Source organism: Schistocerca cancellata, chromosome 3, assembly GCF_023864275.1.
Source record: "Schistocerca cancellata isolate TAMUIC-IGC-003103 chromosome 3, iqSchCanc2.1, whole genome shotgun sequence".
Classification (NCBI taxonomy): Eukaryota; Metazoa; Arthropoda; class Insecta; order Orthoptera; family Acrididae; genus Schistocerca; species Schistocerca cancellata.
Window position 1 is genome coordinate 920,983,804 of NC_064628.1, and position 6,951 is coordinate 920,990,754.

At 44.4% G+C, this 6,951-nt stretch overlaps 1 pseudogene; it reads right to left on the reverse strand.

The window, feature by feature from the left end:
- Nucleotides 1-1,086: 1,086 nt before the first annotated feature.
- LOC126177728 (5S ribosomal RNA) lies at nt 1,087-1,205 on the reverse strand (annotated as a pseudogene).
- Between the last annotated feature and the right edge of the window lie 5,746 nt (nt 1,206-6,951).

Below are 6,951 nucleotides of genomic sequence, written 5' to 3' on the forward strand. Positions count from 1 at the left end.
CTCCTTCGATCACCGGATCACTATTCTCTAAACTTCGTCGTCCCTTGCATACGGTCACTGTAACTACACCGACGAGAAAAAAAGTCGCAAAACCGAAAAGTAATTAATGCACAATAATGAAATTTCGGAAATACATCTGTTTAGGTTACATATTGAAGTGGTTAACATTACAAGGTTACAGGTGAATGTAAGAATGAGATGAGCTACTGGAAATGTGATGTGCTGGTACATTAATAAGCAGTGTAATCAAAATAATCTTGCACGGAAAAACGCAAATGTCCATGCATTGTGTTGTAAAGGGAAAGGATATCCGATTGTGGAGTGGACTTCCATGCCTGTTGCACTCGGTCGGTCAATACAGGGACAACGAATGCTGTTTGTGGATGATGGTGGTGTTCTCATCCGATGACGCCCCTCATGTGCTTGTTAGGAGGCAGATCTGGTGATCAAGCAGGCCAAGGCAACATAGCAGAGCGTATTGGGTTACAACAGAGGTATGTGGGCGAGCGTTATCCTGTTCGAAAACACTCCCGGGAATGCTGTTCATGAATTGCAGAACAACAGGTCGAATCACCAGAACGAGGTACAGCTTTGCTGTCAGGCTGCGTAGGATAAATCATGAGAGTGCTCCTGCGGTCATACGAAATCACGCACAGGACGATAACCCTAGGTGTAGGTACAATGTGTCCACCAAGCAGAAAGATTGGTTTCAGGCCTTCAACTGCCCTGCTTCCAACACACAGCCATCACTACCACTGAGGCAGGACCAGCATTCGTCAAAATACAACAGACACCACCCTGCCTTACAGTGAGCTATCGCTTGAGATCACTAGTGTAGCAAATGGTGGTGATTTGGGATCAGTGGAATGCCCGCTACGATTTGTGACAGTCTGTTGTGTCACTACGGTGCACTCTGACTTACAAGTGGCCCATCGGGACCATCCGACCGCCATGTCATCCTCAGGTGAGGATGCGGGTAGAAGGGGCACTGCTCTCCTGGTCGTTATGATGGTTTTCTTTGAGCCGCTACTATTCGGTCGAGTAACTCCTCAACTGGTATCACGAGGCTGAGTGCACCCCGAAAAATGCCAACAGCACATGGTGGCCCGGATGGTCACCCATCCAAGTGCCGATCACGCGCCGACAGCGCTTAACTTCGGTGATCTGACGGGAACCGGTGTACGCACTGCGGCAAGACCGTTGCCCTCACAACGGAGCACTGATGCTCAAATTGCTGCTGCAGACGCAGAACGATGCGCAAGAGCCATATGCCGAACACGGTGGTCTTCCCTCTCAGTAGCGCCAGGTGGCAGTCTGGAGCGTGGCTTTCTGGTGACCCTACATTCTCGACCTCGGCTATCAGCAGCCATGTACAGCGGTTTAATTCCTGCCGAGTCTTTCTGCAGTGTCGCACGCGCAACATTCACCTTCTCGTATCCCTACTGCATGACGTCGTTCAAATTCAGTGGCGTGTTGCTGATGGCGTCGTCTTGAAAGTATTCTTGACTAATACTGACTCACTAGTCCCAAAGGTAAAAAAAAGGGTTCAAATGGCTCTGAGCACTATGGGACTCAACTGCTGGGGTCATAAGTCCCCTAGAACTTAGAACTACTTAAACCTAACTAACCTAAGGACAGCACACAACAGTCAGCCATCACGAGGCAGAGAAAATCCCTGACCCCGCCGGGAATCGAACCCGGGAACCCGGGCGTGGGAAGCGAGAACGCTACCGCACGACCACGAGATGCGGGCCCCAAAGGTAACTAACGCTAAAAACCGCTATAGTGTTTATCTAAGGGGCTCCGGAACGCCCTATACTTGCAATCTTAAAATAACACTTATAAATTACATCTTTCCTCACAAAGTATTTGAGGTAGGAAGTTGAACTTTTTACAGATTATTTATTGGAATATGGGCTACAACTTAACACAGGGATTTTACAAAATTTAAGTTCAGTTATTAAAGATGATTTTTTTTCAATTGTAATGAAAATTCACAACATTTTTTTGCAATTTTTTATTTTTATATTCAAAAATATACAGTTTTTTGGAAAAAGGCTGTGTTAAATTATGCAGAAGGTACTGTGTAACATTTACTGAAAGTTTGAAACAAATATGTTTGGAAGATCCTTAGAAAACATGTAATTAGTATGAGAAAATAAAAGTTTTGGGAATCGAACGCCAAAGATTGGATTAACTTTTTAGTGCATTCCAGGTCCATAGGATGGATTATCTTCATCCTCTGCAAACTCCTCCTCCAGCTTCCTCTTGTTCCTCCTCCTGTTTACTCTTGCTTGTATTTCTAGACTCTTTACAGCCCTGTCTGCAGCCCGAAGGCGTTCCTTGTCTAAAGCAAGCATCGCTCGTACCATGTTAGAACCTTTCTTCATTCCCATATTTCTAAATACCTTGCACCTTACAATGTTGCCATCATTGAAAGTCGCAACAGCATCATACACACCAAAGTGAAGTGTTTCTATTCCAACAAATACAGTCTTGGGGATTCTCGACCATATAACACTATTTACACTTTCATTGGGGTTTTGAGTTTTTCCGTGAATACACTTTTTCAACAGTTCAGGTGCTGCTAAGTCTCTGAAAATAGGTTAGCCACAACACATACTTTATCTCACAACACTAAAATGTACCTGATGAACACGGACGTTAATAACACCATTTGACAGCAGTTTAACAGCGCCACAGTGTGTCACGCCCATGTAGAACACATTTAAAAAAAATTTAAAAATAGTTGTAGTCTTCGGAAGTGAATAAATTATATATCTATTAGAAGGTAATAGTCTGCAGATTCAGAAAACGCAAGAAAGTAAAAATTGAACTTTTCATGATTTTGAGCCTTTCCGGAGCCCCTTAAAGCAAACCTGATTTGCACCGTCATAGTGTCGCTACTAGCGCCACTTATGCGACCGGCGCGAAATTTAAATGGACATCATTTATCAGAGGCAGAAACACGCCTACCAGCTTTCGTACAAGACGCACAGCTCTTTCTTCCTTTTTTTATAATTTTTTACTATTTTCTTACTTTCCCATCTCTGTGCATGTAGTGCTATTGCTTTCTGGGACTATAGAAAGAAAATGTTAACCTGCCAGGGTAGCCGAGAGCATTAACGCGCTGCTACTTGGACTCGCGTAGGCGCGCCGGCCCCGGATCGAATCTGCCCAGCAGACTAACGACGAGGACCAGTGTGGTGGCCAGGTTGGATGTGGCTTTTAGTCGATTTTCCACATCCTGCTACGTGAATACTGGACTGGTCCCCATGTTCCGTCTCAGTTACACGACTCGCAGACATTTGAAAACACGTTCGCCCTATTCCACGGCGTACACTAGATGCAGACAGCTGCGGTACAGTTATTCCGTCCTGGGGGGTACGAGGTGGCGGCAGGAAGGGCATCCAGCCGCCTCTTAACTTTAACATGCCACGTTCGTTTACATATATAAGCAGACGCCGCAAGTCGGGATTAATGCCTGGAAAGAGAGAAAAACAAAATGTTACACCGATAGCTAACGCTCTTAAACAATAATATTTTACCCTCCTCGTTAACGAGCGAGGTAGCACTCTGTAGAGTCTTGTGCCGTAAGGAAGCGAGGTAGACGATGTTGTTACGTGTGCACTTGGTGCAGGGAGTGGCAACTGACCCTTAACGTAGACAAATGTAATGTATTGCGAATACATAGAAAGAAGGATCCTTTATTGTATGATTATATGATAGCGGAACAAACACTGGTAGCAGTTACTTCTGTAAAATATCTGGGAGTATGCGTGCGGAACGATTTGAAGTGGAATGATCATATAAAATTAATTGTTGGTAAGGCGTGTACCAGGTTGAGATTCATTGGGAGAGTCCTTAGAAAATGTAGTCCATCAATAAAGGAGGTGGCTTACAAAACACTCGTTCGACCTATACTTGAGTATTGCTCATCAGTGTGGGATCCGTACCAGATCGGGTTGACGGAGGAGATAGAGAAGATCCAAAGAAGAGCGGCGCGTTTCGTCACAGGGTTATTTGGTAACCGTGATAAGGTTACGGAGATGTTTAGCAAACTCAAGTGGCAGACTCTGCAAGAGAGGCGCTCTGTATCGCGGTGTAGTTTGATCGGCAGGTTTCGAGAGGGTGCGTTTCTGGATGAGGTATCGAATATATTGCTTCCCCCTACTTACATCTCCCGAGGAGATCACGAATGTAAAATTAGAGAGATTAGAGCGCGCACGGAGGCTTTCAGACAGTCGTTCTTCCCGCGAACCATACGCGACTGGAACAGGAAAGGGAGGTAATGACAGTGGCACGTAAAGTGCCCTCCGCCACACACCGTTGGGTGGCTTGCGGAGTATAAATGTAGATGTAGATGTAGATGTACTCTCTTTCTAGAGCACGTGGATTAATACGATTCTTTATTTACATGAAGCTGCTACTCAACTTGTATGTTCGGGGTACAAGCTCATCAGTAATAGTCCTCCCGCACACAATATCGGTAATCATGCTGTAGTGATAAATCTGACACTATTTACCATTGTAGCTAGTGACATGAACTGAACCCGCACTGAAACTAACTGTCAAATGCCAAACTGGAGTGTGCGCCAGTGATTTAGTGAGGCATTCTGGTCAGCAGCGGCCGCCTAAATACTTGTTGTCGGGAGATCATTGGCGACACGATGCTTGTCGGCGTGTCTCTAGGCTTTCTCGTGATGGGAGCGCTTAATCCAGCGTCTGCTATCGATCTACTCTACATCTTTGCCGGCCGGTGTGCTGACTTACGCCATCACATAATCACACTGGACTCGTATTAGGGAGGACGACAGTTCCAATCCGCATCAGGCCAGCCTGCTTTAGGTTTTCCGTGATTTTCCCAAATCGCTTCAGGCAAATGCCGGAATGGTTCCTTTGAAAGGGCACAGCTTGACGTTCTTCCCTAATCCAATGGGACCATTCACCTCGCTGTTCGGTTCCGTCCCCCAAATCAACCAACAAGCCTTACTGGTTACATTTATCAAGGTAAAATCGGAAATATACACGTATGTGCTTACCAGTTGTTTTTATTTCTGCTTCTGTTTTATTCTACAGTGTATTCTTCAGCTCTGTGTCCGTGTATTTTGCGCTGGAGAGACCACGCAACACTGTATAGTTGGATACCAATTCAATAAGTTTTCCGTCGTTCATATTTACGAAGATACACTACTGCACCAAAACGTAACAACTTGCCACGGCCGTGAAGTGAGAAAATGTCGGTCGCAAGAAATACAGCGGTGGTGGGAGTGCGGTTTGCCCTCTCAGTCATGCCACAGGCCAGTATGAGCTCTATACCCTTTTAATTCTTATAACAATATCGTCAAACACGTCGCCTGCCGCTATGGCCGAGCGGTTCTAGGCGCTTCAGTCCGGAACCGCGCTGCTGTTATGATCGCAAGTTCGAATCCTGCCTCGGGCATGGATGTGTGTCATGTCCTTAGGGTAGTTAGGTTTAAGTAGTTCTAAGTCTAGGGGACTGATGACCTCAGATGTTAAGTCCCATAGTGCTTAGAGCCATATGAACCACTTCAAACACGTCGACGGTATAACGGCTTGGCCTCGGCGTTGTCGTGTGATTGATGGGTGTGAAGCGATCTTTAGAGCGACAAAGTGACTTTCAAAACACGCTGAAATGCTCCATCTACATCTATATTTATACTCCGCAAGCCACCGTGCGGTATCCGGCGGGGGATACTTCGTGTATCACTTCAGCATCCCACATTCCCTGTTCCAGTCATGGATGCTTTGCTGGAAGAATGATTGCTGGTAATCCTCAGTGTGAGGTCAAATCTCTGTAATTTTATCTTCATGCTAATTTCGTGGGATGTACGTACAAGCAAGCGATTTTCGACTCTTCCAGCAACGAACGCTCTCGGAATATTAATGGTGAAGAACACCGTGATACAGAAAGCCTCTCTTGCAACGTGTGCAACTGGAGTTGGCTGAACATCTCCATGTTGCTTTCCAGCTTACTAAATGGTGAGCGAAGTGCCTAGATCGGGACCCATCTTATGCTTTCGTTTTTTAAAAAACCGAAAATAGTACAACAACGTGTTTTTAAAAACAGGTAATATTTACTTTATGTTGTTATGCACCTTTTACATTTTAATAGTAGAAAATAAAATTACACGTCGTTATAGAAAACAATTACGTTAACAAACCTTCCACTTACCGAGTTTAAAAAATAGTTGCCAAGGTCCAATCCCTTCTGAAAATAATCAATAATAGCCCTAAACAAACTAGGAAAGATATATTAAGTCAGAGAAAAGAATCTAGTTTCAAAGTGGTATAACGTAACATGTTCGACAAGGTTACAGAATTTCTCTGTTTTTGTTTTTTTTTTTTGTTTTTTTTTTTTTGAGCCCAATGGCGTTGCTATACTTTCCTGCTGCTAGTATTCTTTGTGACTGGTTGGTTTTGAGGCGTTTAAGAGAAAGACTGAACCATTTTTCTCTGTAATTTCGTCTTTGCACGTGCATTCTACCTGATTGTTCTCTGCCAATTGTATAGTCACTCTTCACAATTAATTAAGAGCAATCCCAAAGAAATAGCTTCCCTTGCAAGACAGTACAAAACTAGTACACGATTTTTACCCGGAATTGTACTTCTGCCTCTTTTTCTTGTTTCTGCTGCGTCTTCAAGTGTACCGTACTCCAGGATGGCCAATTTTATAAGTGTTGTTTTTGGAACATTACACCGTTTAACTGCCCTGCATCCAATCCGTTCTCACATTCCTGAACTGCATCAGTACCTTTAGTAACTTCAGAGGGACTCCATTTTCTTTTACCAACCTTCCCTGTCGTCCTCTTCGAATCTGCAATACAACTCTAGGAATAAGATTACATACTACTACCGACAGATTTCAAACATAAAAAAGTCAGTAGTCTGCTTCAAGCAATACTCAGGGTCCACTTTAAGCAACTGTGG